This window comes from Macrotis lagotis, chromosome 5, assembly GCF_037893015.1.
Source record: "Macrotis lagotis isolate mMagLag1 chromosome 5, bilby.v1.9.chrom.fasta, whole genome shotgun sequence".
Classification (NCBI taxonomy): Eukaryota; Metazoa; Chordata; class Mammalia; order Peramelemorphia; family Peramelidae; genus Macrotis; species Macrotis lagotis.
Genome location: NC_133662.1, coordinates 67,144,327 through 67,163,516, shown reverse-complemented (window position 1 = coordinate 67,163,516; position 19,190 = coordinate 67,144,327). Strand labels below are relative to the sequence as shown.

Genomic DNA, 19,190 nt, shown 5'->3' with positions numbered 1-19,190 from the left:
ATAAAAGATTGAGGTAATCATTTACTGCAGTTTCTTTTGAACACATCCTAATCCGCTGATCCATTACTTTATTTCTTAACCATTGCCAGGCAGTTTTGATGACTGCTACTTTATAGTATAGTTTTTCATCTGATAGAGCTAGGCAATCTTCCTTTACATTTTTTCCATCAGTTCCCTCACTATTCTTGACCTTTTGTTGCTCCAGATGAATATTGTTACTTTTTTTTTTCCTAGCTCGGTAAAGTAGTTATTTGGTAGTTTGATCTGTATGACATTAAATGAGTAATTTAATTTAGGTAGAGTTGTCATTTTTATTATATTAGTTCAAGCTAAACATGAAATTTTTTGAATTTTTCCAGTTATTTAGATATAACTTTATATGAGCAAGGAGTGATTTATAATTGTGCTCACATAGTTTCTGAATTTGACTTGGAAGGTAGATTCCCAAGTATTTAATGTTGGTATGATTATTTTGAATGGAATTTCTCTTTTTATTTCTTGCTCTTAGGCTTTCTTGTTCATATATAGAAATGCTGATGATTTAGGTGGATTTATTTTATATCCTGCTACTTTGCTGAATTTGTTAATCACTTCAAGTAGTTTTTAGATGATTTTCTTGGGTTCTCTAGGTATACCATCATATCATCTGCAAAGAGTGAAAGTTTTGCTTCCTAATTGTCAATTCTTATTCCTTAAATTTATGTTTCTTCTTTTATTGATACTGCTAGCATTTCCAGTGCTATATTGAATAGTAATGGTGACAATGTACATCCTTGCTCACCCCTCATTTTATTGAAAATGTTGTGAATTTATTCCCATTACATATAATATTTGTTGATGGTTTTAGATAGATATTATTTATTATTTTAAGGAAAATTCCATTTTTTCCTAAACTTTCTAGTATTTTTAAAAGGAATGTATGTTGTAATTTATCAAAGGCTTTTTCACCATCCATTGAGATAATCATACGATTTTTGTAGCTTTTGCTATAGATATGTTCAATTATGTTAAGTTTTCCTAATGTTGAACTATTACTGGCTACCTGGTACAAACCCTACCTGATCTTGTTGTGTTATTCCAGTATAACTTGCTTTAGGCTCATTGTTAAAATTTTATTTAAGATTTTTGCTTCAAAATTAATTAGGGAATTGGAACTATAATTTTCTGTCTTGGTTCTTCCTCGTTTAGGTATTAGCTCCATGCTGGTGTCTTAAAAGGTGTTTGGAAGGACTCCTTCCTCTCCGATTTTTAGATAGTTTTTAAAATAGGAAATAACTGTTACTTAAATGTTTGGTAGAATTTACTTTTAAATCCATCTGGACGTGGAGACTTTCTGTTAGGGAATTTATTGATGGTTTCTTCAATTTCTTTTTTTCTGAGATAGGATTATTTAAGGAATATATTTCACCTTCTGTTAATCTAGGCAGCTTGTATTTTTTTAGTATTCATCCATTTCACTCAAGTTATCAAATTTATTGGCAAACAGTTCAGCAAAGTAGCTCTGAATCATCTTTTTAATTTCCTTCTCTTTGGTTGTTAGTTCATTCTTTTCAGTTTTGATACTGGTAATTTGGTTGTTTTTTTAATCATACTAACTAAAGATTTGTCTATTTTATTGGCTTTTTCATAAAACCAAAATTTAGTTTTATTTATGAGAGCAATGGTTTTCTCACTTTCAATTTTATTAATTTCTCCCTTGATTTTCAGGATTTCTAATTTGGTATCTAATTGGGTATCTTTAATTTGTTCTTTATCTAGCTTTTTTAGTTACATATTCAATTCCTTGATATCTTCTTTCTCTTTTTTATTTGTATAGTTCATTCAGATATATGAAGTTTCCCCCTCAAAACACCCTTGGCTGCATCCCATAAATATCAGTATAATGTAGCATTATTATCATTTTCTTGTTTATAATTACTGATTGCTTCTATCATTTGATGTTTATTGCACACATTATTTTTAGATAAAGTTAATTAATTTCCAATGACTTCTTGGTTTATCTTTCCATGACCCTTTATTACATATAATTTTTATTGAATCTTCATTTTATTGTATTTTATTGCATCTGAGAAGTGTGTGTTTATTATTTCTGCCTTTCTGCATTTGATTATAAGGTGTTTGTGCCCTAGTACATGGTCAGTTTTGGTGTAGGTGCTATGCATTTTTGAGGAAAAAGAGAAATTATTTTCTATCCTCCTTAAGTTCTCTGCAGAGGTCTATGAGATCTAAGTGTTTTTAGATTTCTTTCACCTTAACTTCCTCCTTGTTTATTTTGTTGTTAGATTTATCCATTTCTGAGGAAGGATATTGAAGTCTCGAATTAAAAGAGTTGTGCTCTGTATGTCTCCTTGTGATTCACTCAACTTTTACTCTAAGAATTTGACTGTTATACCACTAGGTGGTTTAGCAATGTTTAGTAATGATATAACTTCATTACCAATGATGCCTTTTAAGAAGTAGTTTCCTTCTCTGTCCCTTTTTCATGATATTGATTTTTACTTTTAATTTATCTGAGATTAGAATCATTATCTCAGATTTATTTTACTTCAGCTGTGGCATAGCATATTTTGCTCCAACCTTTTCCCATTTTCCTTTGTTCATCTCTCTGCTTCAAATGTGTTTCTTGTAAACAACATATTATCAGATTCTGTTTTTTTAGTCCAATTTGCTATCTGCTCCTGTTTTATGGGACAATTCATCTCATTCATTTTTCCAGTTAAGATTGCTTTTTCTATATTTCCCCCATGCTATCTTTTTCCATTTATATTTTTCTCTTTCCTTTTCTCTTATGCCTCCTTTCCAAAATTTTACTTCCTATCTCCATTGACTTTTCTTTTAAACATGTAACTTTCAGTTTATTTTCACTTATACTTTAACTTTGCATTTTATCAGTCCTTCTCCTCCTATCTTTCCCTTTCCATGTCTCCCCCTTCCCTGCAGATTGTATTAGATTTTTAAGCTCAAGTGGGAATATATCTTATTCCCACTTTGGGCTAAATCTATTGAATAGATTTTACTCAGAATTCACATTCTCCCTTCTTTCCCTCTATAATGATAAATCTGTGTGCCTTTTCTCTTGGTGTTATATATTGCCCTAATATTATTAATCAGGTATCATCAATCACAGTTTGATTATTTGAATGCTTGATAAGCTCATATTGCTATCAAGGTATCATTACAGATTATTTGTTTGATTTCTTAATAAACAATATTGATTCAAATTGCATCAAGTTATAATTAAAATCATTATTTACATTACCCCCATTTCAAGTATCTTTCCAGAACATACAGTCTTCCTCATGAGCCAAAGTATCATCCAAAGCCATATCATTTCTTGAATTATTTGTGCTTGTCCCTTCAGGCCTATTTTCTCTTATACATTACCCCCTCTACCTCCCCACCCAGGGTCAGGATACATAACCCTTTGTTAAGTGAAGCAAGGATCATTTCTTTCAGACTTTAGCCCCCTTCCCACCTCCCCAAACACAATATGTAACTCCTTTTTAAGTGAAGTAAGGTCTATTCTCTCTTCTACTTGAACCCCCCCCTCCTCACCAAGAGTACTTAGCCCCTTGTTTAATTAAATGCAAAAACCTTAAATATCCCTTAAGTACTGTAAGGCTCTGAAAGTCTTACCTGATAATTTTACAAATGATTGTAAGTTACAAAGACACTGACTCAGAACACCTCAGTTTATGATGCCCTCATTAGACAAGGTGCTAAGGACAGTAGTATTCAAGTATAATGACACTCAAGAATAAATTTAACACTCCTTTTCTTCAGGGCTTTTTGTCTCAACCATAGTGATGTCATCCTAGACCTGTTCAATGAAGAGATAAGACCCAGTTGTACCTATATATTTAGGTTCATTCTCTTCATTATATTCTACTCTTTAATTATCCTAAATGAAGTAAACTTCTAAAGAATCAAAAGTGTAATATCTTCCCTTTTAAGGTTGCATACAATTTGATGGTCTTGACCAACATGTGCTTGTTTTGTTTTGATTTTTCCTTCAATTTTCATTTATCTTTTTAAAGCAACTCTTGAGTCATGTATTTGGCAATTGAATTCTGGTCAATTCTGGTATTTCTCAGAAAATTCTGGAGGTCTTCCATTATATTGAGCATTCATCTTTTTTTCCTGACAGTATATGGTGAATTTTTCAGGATAGTATGTTCTGAGTTGCAATCCCAGGTTCTTTGTTCCCTGAAATATTCTATTCCAGTTCTTCTAATCCTTCAGTATTGAGGCTGATAGGTTCTGTGTGTGTCTGATTGTATTTCATTTATATTTGAATTGTTTTCTTTTTGTTGCTTCAAATTCTCTTCTTTACTTGAGAGTTCTGTAATTTGGCTATTATAACCCTTGGAGTTTTTATCCTGGGGTGTCTTTCTGGAAGGGTTCTATGGATTCTTTCTTTCTTTCTTTCTTTCTTTCTTTCTTTCTTTCTTTCTTTCTTTCTTTCTTTCTTTCTTCCTTGCTTCCTTTCTTTTTTGCTGCTGAAATTTACATTTATTTAAAAGAACACATGAAAGAGAAAGGGGATTTTTTCCCCTTCTATTCTAGGATATTTTCATAAGATTGAGGAAGTCTACAAAGATTATTTTCAAAAGCTTCTTCAAAAATATCAAGAAGGAAGTATAAAAGGTCTACTTTAGTCCTTCTTAGGAAAGCAATTTAGAAAATTAGGTTTGATATAAGAGGATGGCTTTGATTTTGAACTGAGTGCTTCATTTCCTTCTGAAATGCATCTTCCAAATTTCCTCTGCACACTTGGAATTAATTCATGGATGCTTTTTTGAATATGCCTTCAATGGTCTGTTTATCCTGGAATATCAAATACACTTCTAGTGTGGTCCTTAATGACCTGCTGGGGGCATGACTTGTTAATTTCTGTTTTCTCATTGCATCAGTAGTCATTGCCACATGGGATGGGATTTCATTGGTTACATGGACAGACATTTTAGTCAACAATGAAGGTAGTCTTGGTAAAATGGCATCATTTCCATTTGGATCTAATTCCTTCTCAGGGAATACACCATTTGTATCACTGGTGTCTTCATGTATAACAAATGTAGACTCCAAATTCTCTTTGACACATTCTATCCTTCTGTCAAGAGGTATACAAATTTTTGAAAAGAGAGCATGAAAGAGATTACTGTTTGTATTCAAATTATTGATTTCCTGAAAACTGGGTCCATATGATGACTGTGAACTTAGATTTTGAATGGATTTTCTACAGTTTCCTGGTGTATACACAATAGCTCAAAGTTCCAATCATTGAACCGAGTTTTATTAGACAGTTTGGAATGTTCAGTCTTTAAGGGAGACTGGATTAATTTCCTCCAAGTTCATTTTTTGTGAAAGAGTTTTCTGTTGATTAATCACTGGCTGAACTTTTTCACTGGATGCATCTGAGGGTGTACAGCATGGAATGGATCAGACTGATTCTAGTTCTGGAAAGGGCATTAGAGAAGTAGGTCAACTTGCTTTGGGTTTTCAAGAGTTTGCTCTGCTGAAACTACTGTTTTCTTTCTTTCCACTAAATGCTCAATTCCCTTAAAGTTATACTCAAAACCAGAACTTGCCAGCCCAGATTCTTTTAATGCCCTGTGCTGTTTTCTTAGGACTGGAATCAAAGCATTCAGCAAACTTTCTGTCTGTTTATGCTACTGCTCTTGAAGACAAGCAAGATTCCTCATGTGTCTGTTTTGCATTTTTTTCAAGGCAATGGGGTTAAGTGGCTTGCCCAAGGCCACACAGCTAGGAAATTATTAAGTGTCTGAGGCTGGATTTGAACTCAGGTACTCCTGACTCCAGGACCAGTGTTCTATCCACTGTGCCACCTAGCCACCCCCTGTTTTGCATTTTTAAATATTTTTTTTCCTCAAGCTTCAAGTAGTAGTCATGGATATCTTTACTGAGTTCCTTATTTTATGGCCATTTTTGCTCAGGAGACACATTTCTTTTTCAACATGATGAATTCAATTAGTATTTTCATGGAATTGCTTCATTTCTTCTTCTCTTTTCTTCCTTAGGTGAAAGTGATGAGCTTGAAACATTCCAGCCCTTATGATCACGTTTGCAAGTGACCTTTTCAACTTTGTCTTCAGAGCACATCATTTCTGTTTGCTTGTGGTATGGAAACTGGTAGAATGTTTTTAGTTTATTTCCCTTAATCAGCATCTCCAAATTTAGATACTTTTATCTGATTTCTTCATGATTCCAGAACAAAAAAGTTAAAATCCCTCAAAACCATAATATTTCTGCTTCCTCCTTGTTGGAAAGCTCAAGACTTCCTTTATTATTTTCATGAGTGATGATTTTCTGTTCTTCATAGACTTTCAGTTATTCTTTTACCATTATTATCTCTTTCTTTTTTTCATTACAATCTTGACATATTATTGTGTGATTATCCAGATTAATGATGTTACTCTTTAAGGAAGATTTAATGTCTTTTGCACGTTGGCATATTTGAGAGTGTTACACATTTCATCATGGAACATGGAAGAAGGACTAACAGCAGCTATCATGATAGTTTGACAGCTTCCTCTGAGGGAATCCTTTAACAAGTGAGTTAGCTTGCTATTTCTTCCCATCCTCCAAGGTATTTATAACATTTCGAAGGTACTAAAAGTGACTGATTGATGTTTGTGCCTTCCCTGAAACAGCTTCCTCTGGCATTTTTGGCACTAGAACATTCAGATCCCGCTAGGTCAATGAGACACATTTTGGCAATATGGACATTCTGATTTATACTTTATGCTTTGTCTTGTCTTAAGTAAATTTGGAAAAAAGCATGAGAATGAGAGGAGGTAGCATTCACATCAGCAGGATTTTGAGTTCTATTCTTGTTTCCATCATCAAAAATTGCAAAATTTCTTCAGAGGTTTTAGGTTCATGTAATGTTAACCCCTGAACTACTTACTACACCTCTTTGGGCATCTTCACAGACAGCCAGAGGCCCTAAATTTGTTAGGAGATCGTGAATCTGTTCATTATATACCTCTGGGTAAGAAACAGAAAGGCCACATAATTTTTCATCATTAATCTGTTCCATGGATTGATAAAGGGCTAACAATGTCAGATACAGCACTCCAAGCTCTTCAGGTATCCTAGATCCCAGGTCCAGTTGCACAACATGCAAGCACTATGCAATTGTACCCATTTGAAAAGTCATCAAGAACAGGCTTAGTGGTATGTTCAAAAACTTGAGACTGAGAAGAATTGTCATCAAAAACAGCATCAAACACAAACTTTAGGGTCTTTTCTTTTTCTTTTTGTAATATCTCGATTCATAGTTTTCTTCCCATGAAAGAAATGGTCTTCTTCATCTTTTGGATCAAAGACCACTAAGTACTCATCCACAACTTGAACCATATTATAAAAGCAAACAGCCTTTTCTTTCTGATTTTCAGGACACACATGAATGACCACTTTAATGTAATTACACACATTTCTTGGGGGACTAACACATTCTCAAGTACTTTCTGCAAAATGTTCTCTTTCCCAACTAGGATTCATTTAACCTTATTGCATGTTCATCACAGTGTTAGGTGCCCACTGCAACCTGTGCTCCCTATTGTCTCACCTGACCCCATCGTTTCAACAGCCATCTGGTTCCCAACCTGGGCCCACTTGGCCTTTCAAATTCAAACCCTGTGGATTATTTCAATACTTATATTATTATCTTGTTCTAGTTGATTTGGGTAGTTTTCTCTTATAACTTCCTCCATGATGTTTTCCAGGTTCTTTTTCTGATCTAGGTTTTCTAGTTGCCCAGTGATTCATAGATTGTCTCTCCTGAATCTATTTTCCAGGACATCACTTTTCCCTAAAATTCCTTTACATGTTCTTCAGTTTTTTTCAGCCTTTTTGATTTTGTTTGATCTTGTAGTCTTGTAGATTCATTGTTTTCTATTTGCTCAATTCTAATTTTTAGGGTTTTATTTTATCAATTAGTTTCTGTTTCCTTTTCTTATTGGTTAAATTTACTTTTAACAGAGTTGATTTCTTTGGTCAATTTTTCATAAATTTTCTGCATGACTTTCATTTTGTTTTTCCATTTTTTCTTCTCTTCTTTGGTTTTTAAATTATTTTTAATCTCTTTGATGAATTTTTGTATTTGAGTTCAGTTTATAAAGTTTTAATACTTCCCTGTGAGTGATTTTTCACTACTTTCTTCTTCAGATATGACATTGATATCATCTTTGTCTGTAAAGCACAATTTTAGCTTTTTTGCTCATCTCCATTGGGGTATAGGGAGTATAGATTCAAGCTTGTTTTGGCTGGGACTGAGGTCTAATAACTGGCTTGTCATTGATCAGTTTGTTGCTTGTGCAGTTCAGGCCTTACCTTTGCAGAGGATTTTTCCCTTTTTTTGTCCAACTTCTAATGTAACAATGGTTTGTTCCTGACCCAGTCCCATCTTTTACCCAAATGTGCTCAGGGTTTCAAACTTTTTTGGAGGTTGTTGTTGGGATCCCCCTTCTTTGCTTTCTATCAAACTGCCAGGACCTCTCCTATTGTTAAGCTGTTGGGACCTGGATAGCACTGTGACTAAAAGCCTCCTATTGGCTTTCCTCCTCTCCTGACTCCTGGACTTTACTTCCCCCTTTTCCCCAAAGAGACAGACCTTCACTGAAGATCCCCGACAAAGTTGAAAACTTCTTTAAACCTTCTCCTTTTCTTGGTGAGAACAGTAGTGTGAATGTTAGTATAGAGGCTTCATTTATCTTTGTAGAGAAAAGCACTGGGAGCATGTGAGCTTTATGCCACTATATTAGCTCCACCTGGAAGACGAGAACAATTCTCCTTCAATATATCCTGAAGCATGGAGTTCAGGTTTGATTTTTTTTCTCTTCAGGGTTGTCAGGAAATCCTATCAATTTTTAAATTGTCACTCCTGGATCTGTTTTCCAGGTCTGTTGTTTTGCTGATTAATATTTTACATTTTCTCCACTTTCTTTTCCATTTAAAAAATTTTGTCTAACAGATTCTTGGTGTCTCATAAAGTCATTAGTTTCTACAGTTTCCAATCTAATGTAGAAAAGAGTTTTCTTTATTTATCTTTTTCAACTTCAATTCCAATTGGTCAGTTCTAATTTTGAAGTTTTCCATTTTCCAAATTGTGTTTTTGAGAGAATTATTTTCTTTTTTCACTTATCCAATTGTATTTTCAATGTATTCTTTTCTTGTTATAAGATGTTACATAATGTTTATTTTCTCTTGTGTTTCTTTTACCAGTTTTCCATTTTATTTTTAAACACCTTTCTGTTCTAAGAAATCTTTCTGAACTGGAGACCAATTCATATTCTCCTCTGAAGCTCGTCTTCTCTGAGTTAGGATCCTTTTCTGCAAGAAATGTCAAAACAAAGGGGGTTCCACTGACCTTTCTTATTTTGGACTCTTTCCCTAGGGTCTTGTCTTTATGGAGGGGCACATTCACAAACTTTCGATGATGAGAAGCCAAGATACCTTGACCACTTTAAGAGGCTACTCAGTGGATTAGCTTTTGGGGATGCCAAAAGCTTTCTCTGAATTGTCTGTGATATTTATTAGTGGTCCATTCCCTAGTACAGGCTTTGGGTGTGGTGGTGGCAGGATCTTGATTGTCCTGGAACAATGTGTGCTGTGCCCTCATTCTAGATAGTTAATCTACCTAATCTACAGTCAGTTTGTGGTGGTGGCGGGGGAGATCTGTTGACCACACCTGAGTCTTAGGACAAGATGAAAACACCAGTGGGGTTCTATTTATTCTGGAGAGAGTCATCACTTTCTCTCACAGGAATGGGGAAAAGGAGAGGGAATTAAACTGGAAACACAGGTGCTCACCAGGTCTTCCAGATCAGCCAAGGTGACCAGATAGACACCTGGGCCACTGTACTGGAGCCCTCCCAGCCACAACATAAATAGGCAACACTTGTGCTACTATTCACAGGTTAATCCCCTGACATTTACCCATCACCCCTGCCCTGGGTCTCAGCTCTCTGTCCCCAGTTTGCCCACACTCCCATGAGGCAAATCTTGTTTGTAGATGTTGTTCTCCTTGGTTCTTCTCTAGGTTCTGTGGTTCCAAAATCTGTCAAGAGACTTAGTTCATTTTAGTTATGACAGAAAATCAGGATAGCTTTAATCAGTACCTAGTTTCTTTCTGCCATCTTAGTTTGAAGTCAAAAATAATATCTCTTAAAAGCCAGTTTGGGTAAAATGGAAAAATCAGTTCAAAAGATAAATGAGGAGAAGACCTCAAAAAGCAAAACTGGGGGAGGCAGCTAGGTGGCACAGTGAATTGAGGACTGGCCCTGGAGTCAGGAGCTCTTGAGTTCAAATATGGACTCAGACACCTACTAATTACCTAACTGTGTGACCTTGGGCATGTCACTTAACCCCATTGCCTTTCAAAAGCCTAAAAGTTGAAAAAATGGACAATATTGGCCACAAGGAAAAAGAGATACAAAAACTGTCGTAGAATGTAACTAAGGGAAGCTGACAAATCTAGAATAAATAAACAAAATGAAAAGAATAAAAAACATGAAGAAAATGTAAAATATCTCATAGGAAATCCAAGTGACCTAGAAAAGAGATCCGGAAAAGACATTTTTTAATGTAATGGACTATGTGATATTCTCATTTTTCAAGAAATTCTCTAGGAAAACTGTCCTGTTATCCTAGAAGCAAAGGGTAAAATAGAAATTGAGGGACTCTACCAATCTCCTTCTGAAAGAAATCCCAAAATGAAAATTTCCAGGAATATTATAGTCAAATTTCATAACTCCCAAGTGAAGACGACAATATTGCAAGCAGCCAGAAAGAAATAATTTAAAGATCATGAAGAAGGAACTCAAGATTTAGAAGCAAATGTTGACAATTTCTGCTGTAGATTTAGAAGCTTCTACATTATGGACTCATAGAGCTTGTCATATGATATTTTGGAAGGCAAGTGTGCTTGAACCACAACCAAGAAACAAATACCCAGCAATACTAAGCATACTCTTCAAGCGGCAAAGATGAAAATTCAGTGAAATAGGGCATTTTCAAACTTTCCTGATGAAATGACTAGAATTGAAAAAAAAATATCTTCAATTACAGGACACAGGTGAAGCACAGAGAGGTTGGATGGGAAAGGCAAGCCATTAGGGACTTATCACTGTTGAACTGGTTATATTCCTGCATGGTAAGATAATATGGTTAATTCACATTAGCCTTATAATTTACTATAGCAATTAAAAGGATCATATATAAATAAGACACAGGAAGGAGTTGAATTTAAAGGCATATATTGAAAAGATGGAGAAAATGGTTGAGAAAGGAATGTACTGGGAGAAAGGGAAAGGAGAGAAAGAATGGGGGAAGTTATTTCACATAAAAGAGGTATGAAATAGCTTTTACATTGAAGTTGGAAGAGGTGGAATTTGAGGGGAGGTGTGAGTTAGACTTACTCTCATAGAAAATGACTCACAGAAGGAATAACGTAACACACTCAATAGATAATGTAATATATCTTACCTTAAAGAAAAAAAAGGAGAGGAATAAGATGGGAGAATGGGGACGGGGAGGGGAGGGATGTTGTAGCTAACAGAAAAGAGGAAAGATTGTGGGAGAGGTTAGTTAGATGCAGCACACTCTTGAAGAACCTAGGGTGAACTCAGAGAGAGATAGAGATAGAGATAGAGAGAGAGAGAGAGAGAGAGAGAGAGAGAGAGAGAGAGAGAGAGTGTAGAATAGACTAAAAGGATAGAGAGAAACATAAGTAACAATAACAACTACGGGAAAGATATTGAAGCAATTTCTTTGATGGATTTATGATAAAGAATGCTATCCATCCCAAAGACAGAGTTGATGGTGTCCTATTTTTCTCGTGATTTCTCCTTCTTTGTGGTGATGTATGTTTTTACATTTTTACATTTTTACAATTTTACAGCATGACTATTTTGGTCATGTTTTTCATGGCTATATATCTTTAATCTATACCAAGCAACTTGCTGCCTTGATGCGGAGAGTAAGGTAGGAAGAAGGAACTCAAGGTTTGGAAGTAAATGTTGACAATTTCTGTTGTATCCAGAAGAAATAATAAAGAATGATAAAAGCCCACATATTCCAAAATATTCATTGCAGCTATTTTTGTAGTGGCAAAGAATTGGAAATTGAGCTGATGTCCATCAATTGGGGAATGGCTAAACAAATTAAAGTACATGAATACTATAGAATATTATTGTTCTATGAGAAAAGATAAATGGTTGGATTCTAGAGAAGCGTGGAATGAATTACATGATCTAATGCTGAGAGGGGGAGCAGAATCAAGAGAACAATGTGCACATTAACAACAACATTGTGATATGATCAGCCTTGATGGAAACAGATCCTTTCAGCAATTTAGAGTACTAGGACAACCATATTAGACTGGCTATGGGACAATACTATCCCTATCCAGAGGAAGAAAATCAAAACAAGACAAAAATAAAAATCTTTAGAATCTGTTGAACACTTTATAAAAATTATCACATATATCTCTTTCCCTTACTTCTAACTCCTCAAACCAAAAATTATTAATCTGTAAACATGTTTATTAAAAAAAGTATGTACAATGTAACTTGACTGCCACTGAGGGGAGGGAGATGGGAAGGGAAGGTGGAAGGAAATTTTGTAACTTAAAAATATACATATGCTTTTGGATGAATTTTGAAAAAACTTTCATAACACACATTTAGAAAATTAAAATTTCAATTAAAAATGAAGTAAATATTGAAACTTTTTTCCATCGATTTGAAAGGAAACTTTAAAATAAAATGATTTTAAAAAATACAATTGGGCAAATGGAAATGGAGATTCAAAGGCTTCCTGAAGAAAATAATTCCTTAAAAACATGAATTGGGTAAGTGGAAATAAATGAGCAAATAAAAGAAAATTTAAAATATCTTATTGACATTTTATTGGTCTTCTCAGTCTCTGTGCCTTTCTGTTTGCCTGTCTCTTTCTCTTTCTTTCTCTGAATTTGTCTCTGTAGTTATCTTTCTGTTTCTGGCTTTGTCTCTCTGTCTCTTTTTCTTTCATCTCTGTCTCCCTCTTTCTGCTGCACATCTCCACATTAAACTTATATCTCACTCAATAGAGTTTACCCATGAAAACAAGTTTTCAATCTTGAGAAGTGAAAATGGAGGACTTGGAAAAAAATCTTCTTCAGGGCTTTGGAGTTACATGACAAATATAATTCATTCATTCAACAATGTATGCAGAACTGAGTAAAATCCTTGACTACAATACAAACTTTAGGTATGATTTGACTCCTGGCTTATCATATTTATAGCAGTGAGATAAGACAAATTCAGACAATTGAATCATAGGAAAGAGACTTCTACCTATTATTGCCGGTTTATTTTGCATTATCTCCCCTCATACATTTAACCATCCAATGAAAATGGTCTTCTCATTAATTCTCATTTAAGTCATTCTATTTCCTGTCATCATGCCTTTATGGAGACTGCCTGCCATAATTAAAATGCATTTCTTCATCAGTCCTGCCTCTGGGACTTCTTTCCTAATTCTACATCCTCTTATTAGCACTTCCTCTAACCAACACACAGGCATTTTATTCTTTCTTTTTTCCTCAGAGTCTAGTCAAATTCTTGCATATATATATATATATATATATATATATATATATATATATATACATATATATGTATATATATATATAGTATGTTTGTTGATTAGAATGTAATGCAAAATATTAATACAAGCACTTGAGAGAGGTACACATCAAAATATTTAGTGAAGTCAAAAGAGAAACTTCATTTCTCATGGGATAGTTGCATGGAAAACTTAATATTTTATTTAGACTGCTGAGAATGAAAGAGATTCATACAGAAGAGAGAATAGCATGAGCAAATAGCTGAAAAGTTCTAACACATACACACATACACACTCTCTCTCTCTCTCTCTCTCTCTCTCTCTCTCTCTCTCTCATACAAGGACTCCTTACTAAATCTCATATGCTTCCTAATGTGGAAATTATTCAGAAAGGAACTTTGTGATATCACCACTTCAATACATAAGTAAATTCATATCAATAGTAAATATCCTGAAATTGAGAGCTAGTATACCAAGCACAAAATCTTTTAGACTTTTTCAATTTGAAACCCAGGCTTTTCAAAATGTCATGGAAAAAAAAGAGACATACTGGAAATGACATCTATATGCACAAGGGAATTCTGATATCACATAAACAGAAAAGCTCTACTCTTAAACTCCTTGCTGACAAATATTGACCAAGATGTGCCAGCAAAAGGAAAACAGTGAATATTGAATGGGGATAAATATGAATTTTGATCCTTGGTCTAAAGCTATGGCATTATGAGACCTTAGAAAAATCATTTAAGCTCCTTGAACATCTGTATTCTCACCTATAAAATGAACATAATTGCATTCTATTTATGTTTTAGAATGATATGAAAAATGTGCCTTATTAATCTAGAAGTATTATATTAATATGAATGAATACTATATGAGCTGCAGAGGGCAAAATTTAATTGGAAACAACAGCAAGTATTATTAGAGAAAGCTGTAAAAGGATTCTCTGCGGCAGTAGGACCTGTAGGTCTTGGGTAAAGCATAACATTTTAATGAAATCAACTTTTACATATTACAATTAGACAACATCATGTATTTTATGATTAAAGAATTAAATTCCTTTTACATAATAAAGCAGGAGAAGTGAAAGGCTTGGGATTATCACACTTCTTATTAAAGAGAGTCAACGAGTTTAAATTAGGTTATCTACACATTAGAATATAAAATATTTAATGAGTGTCATAAGCATTCTCCATCTAGTATACACCGATAAGGAAATCATTTGCAAATATCTGCAAAGCATCAGAAGATGGTCTATCTTAGAAAATAAGCATAACACTGACCCCCTCCCAGTACCTGTATTGCAAGGAGAGTAGATTGTCATTGGTGAAAAAAAGGGAATTACAACAATATTGGGTTCCAACATTGGGAAGAAAGAAGCATAATTTCTAGCAGAGGGTGAATATAAAGTAAATGATTCTGGACTCAGCCTGATTTGTAGGAAAAAGCTTGATATTTACTAGGGCAAACATCAGGTTTAACTGTCATGAAAGTAGAAAAGAGGAACAACTGACATAATATATAGGATATACATGTTGTTGTAGAAGTTGTCCACTTATGTATTTGCATATAATGTCCTTTCAAAGAATGTTTCCTATACCTTTATCATCTTTATTTTTTTATTGTTTTTGTTTTTATAAATTTTTACTAGGCAATGGGGTTAAGTGGCTTGCCCAAGGTCACACAGCTAAGTAATTATTGAATGTCTGAGGCCGGATTTGAACTCAGGCTTGAACTCCTGACTCCAGGGCCAGTGCTCTATCCACTATGCTACCTAGCTGCCTCTTTTTTCATCTTTAAATAGAGCCTTCATGAAAGCCTTGCATATAATTGTAAGCTGACCAAAATAAATTCTTAGCTATGTTAAAATCTGGAATGTTTAATTATCTTATAAACTTAGTGAAGCAATGTTGAAACACTGATAGTTTGCATAAAGTAGTATTCTGATATTTATCGTTGAATTAATTGAATAATAAGAAATGATTGCTCAAAAATGGCTTGTTAGTTTGACAAATAAACCTGTACCACAACATTATTATTAAGGTTTTATTTTGTTAAAGTAATTTACATGTTAAGAGGGAGGAATAAAATCTTAACCCAAAAAGGGGGACATTCTTTTTCAACTCACAGAGAAAAAATTGCTTTCTTTTGACTTTATATATATTTTATATGTATTTGTATGTGCACATGATACCTCCCTGATAGAATAGAAGACCCTTGAGCAAAAATTGTTTTCCTTTTTGACCTTTTCATTTCCATTTAGGACATAATTCCTGATACAAAGAAGATACTTATTATATGTTGTTGATTAATTTTGAAACTATTCATATGAAAAATGCTTTTTTATACTTTAAAGGACCTAGAAGCAGCTATTCCAGGAAAAATAAAACAGAGACTGGATTTAGAAATACCAGACTTTAATTTCAGCCTCAGACTTTTAGTACCAATAAATCTTAGGCATAACTCTTTTTATTAAAGTTAAAAAACATGTGCTTCAATCTGTACTCAGACATTATCAATTGTTTCTCTGAAGAGGGACAGCTTTCTTTATCATAAGTCCTTCACAATTATCGTGAGTTAAAATATTGCTCAGAAAAGTTAAGTCATTCACAGGTGATCATATTTCTGTTTCTTTTTTACACAGTATATTTCACTTTGCATCAGTGCATGTAAGTCTTTTGAGATTTATCTGAGAGCATCCTGCTCATCATTTCTTAGAGCAGAATAGCTTTGATAAAATTTCATACCACAACTTATTCAGCCACCCCCCAAATGATGGGTATCTCCTAAATTTCCAATTCCTAGTTACTGGAAAAGAATTGCTATAAATGTCCTGATACAAATAAATTCTTACCTTTTTATTTTTATCTCTTTTGAAATAAAGATCTAGAAGTGAAATTGCTAGGTCAAAGGGTAGGTAAGGTTTTATAGCCCTCTGGGCAAAGTTCCAAATTGCTCTATAGAATGGATGAAACATTTCACAATTTCTCCAACAGTGCATTAATGTCTCCTTTTCCCTACATGCCCTCCTTGTCATGTACCTTTTCTATCCTTTTAGTCAAACTAATATGTTCAAGGTAGTACCTCAGAATTGTTTTATTTTTCATTTCTCCAATCAATAGTGAGATAAAATGTTTTTAATATGGCTATAGAAAGCATGAATAACATAATTAGAAAACTATTCATATCTTTTTATCATTTATCAATTGGGCAATGGCCCTTACTTTTATAATTTTGATCAGTTTTCTATGTTTCAGAAATGAGACCTTTATCAGAGAAACTTGCTTTAAGTTTTTTTAGTTACAATCCTTAACTGCATTTCCCACCAATCTATTCTCCCATTTATTCATTTATTCTAGTCCCTCTCTCCTTTTACCCTTTCCATCCTCAAACTTTCGATTAGTTCCTCTACCAATCTCCCCTTCCTTCCATAACCTCTCCTTTCTCGTATCTCTCTCACCTATTTTTTTCTGGAGGGTAAAATAGATTTCTATATCCAATGGAATGTGTATGTTATTCCTGCTTAGATATAATACTGGATGAAAGGAAGGTTCACTGACTCCTCATCTCCCTCCTCTTCTACTCCACTGTAAAAACTTTTGCAAGGCAAGGAGGTTAAGTGGCTTGCCCAAGGCCACACAGCTAGGTAATTATTAATGTCTGAGGTCAGATTTGAACTCAGGTTCTCTTGGCTCCAGGACTGGTGCTCTATCCACTGCACCACCTAGCCACCCTGGTTGACTCTTTTATGTGAGATAATTTACCTCATTCTACATTCCCTTTCCTCTCTCATCCATTATATTTATTTTTCTACATATCAAATCTTCATATTCAGCTCATTCCTATGCCTTCCACCACTACATACTCCTTCTAACTACCTTGATAATGTAAAATGAGTTATCAGTATCATCTTCCCAGGAAGGAAAATAAAGGATTATTCAATATCATTGCCCATCATGATAACACTTTCTAGTTTATCTTTTTATGCTTCAATTGAGTCTCAAATCTTAAGATCATATTTTCAGTTTAGCTTTGGTCTTTTTACCAGAAAAGTTTGAAAGTTCTCAATTTCATTAAATTCCATCTTTTTCTGCTGAAAGAATATGCTCAATTTTCCTGGATGTAGAATATGCTAAGGCTTTATGGTATCCTGACTGTGGCTCCTGGGAGTTCTGAAATTTATTCCTAGAAGCTTTTATTTTGGAATCTCTTTCAGGAAGTGATCAGTAGATTCTTTCAATTTCTACTTTACCAGCTGATATTAAAATACCAGGTTGATTTTCCTAGATCATTTCTTGAAAGATAATATCTGCATTCTTTTTCTGATCATAGATTTCAGGATGCCCAATAATTTTATAACTATCTCTCTTGGACCTATTTTCTTGGTCAATTGTTTATCCAATGAGATATTTCATATTTTCTTCTGTATTTCATTTTTCATTTTGTTTTATTGTTTTTCAATTTCTCAAAGAGTCATTGGTTTGATTTGTTCAATTCTAAATTTAAAAGAATTTTAATTTCTTCATTTAACTTTTATACCTCCTTTCCCATTTGACCAAATCTTATTTTTATGATGTTATTCTCCTCACTGGCTTTTTCTACCTTTTTTATTATTTGCCCCATTCTGATTCTTAAGGTGTTATTTTAGTATTTTCTTTACCAAGCTGTTGACTAATTTTCCATGACTTTCTTGAATAACTTTCATTTCTCTTCCCAATTTTTCCTCTAAAATTCTTATTTGAATTGCTAGATTATGAGCTCTTGCATGGCCTGAGACCAATTCAAATTTTTCTTGGAGGTTTTGAATACCGGAATTTTGACATATTATCTTCTTTCAACTGTGTTTTGATTTTCTTTACCAGTATGATAAATTTCTATGGTTAAATTTTTTTTGTTTGCTCATTTTCCCAGCCTGTTACTTGATTTTAACTCTGTTAAAGTAGATCTTTACTTCCAGTGTAGAGGATACACTGTTCCAAGATTCTGGTGTTCATTTATTGTAGCTTTTTTCAGAGATGCTTCTAGGCATCTGTAAGTTATCAGTTCTTTCAATATTGAATGTTCTAACAAAAGCTTACTCCTTACTACTTGATTGACCATAAGTATTCTTGTACTCTAGAACTTTGAGGAGGGTCCCTACTCCCCTGTGGCCACAAGTTTTGCTTTACTAGTGTTCCTCATAGCCTTGGGCTTTCTACCAGCATTGTGTCTCAGATCTGACACAAAGCAACAAAGTTCTGCCTCAGTGATAGCAAGGAGACCATTATAGTCTTCTGACTAGTTGTTCAACTCCCTTACCATCTGGGTTGAAAGTTCCCAAAGAAGCTGCTACTGTGGCTAATTCAGGACCTGCTCCTAGTTTGCTGGGGCTGAAGCTGTGCTTGGCCAGCCTGGGGTGAACTGTATTCCATTTTTATCATAGTGTGACAGACAATTCTGGCTGAACCTCTAACTTGTCTTTGGTGTCTCCGGACTGTCTCTGGAAACCAGTCCTACTGTCACTGATTCAGTTGCCTCCAATCAGCTCCTAGATTTCTAAGGCCAAGTCTATACAGGGAGCT

At 34.2% G+C, this 19,190-nt stretch overlaps 1 pseudogene; it reads right to left on the bottom strand.

The window, feature by feature from the left end:
* Positions 1–4,654: 4,654 nt before the first annotated feature.
* LOC141489291 (kinesin-like protein KIF18A pseudogene) overlaps positions 4,655–19,190 on the bottom strand; it is a 33,208-nt pseudogene continuing 18,672 nt past the window's right edge.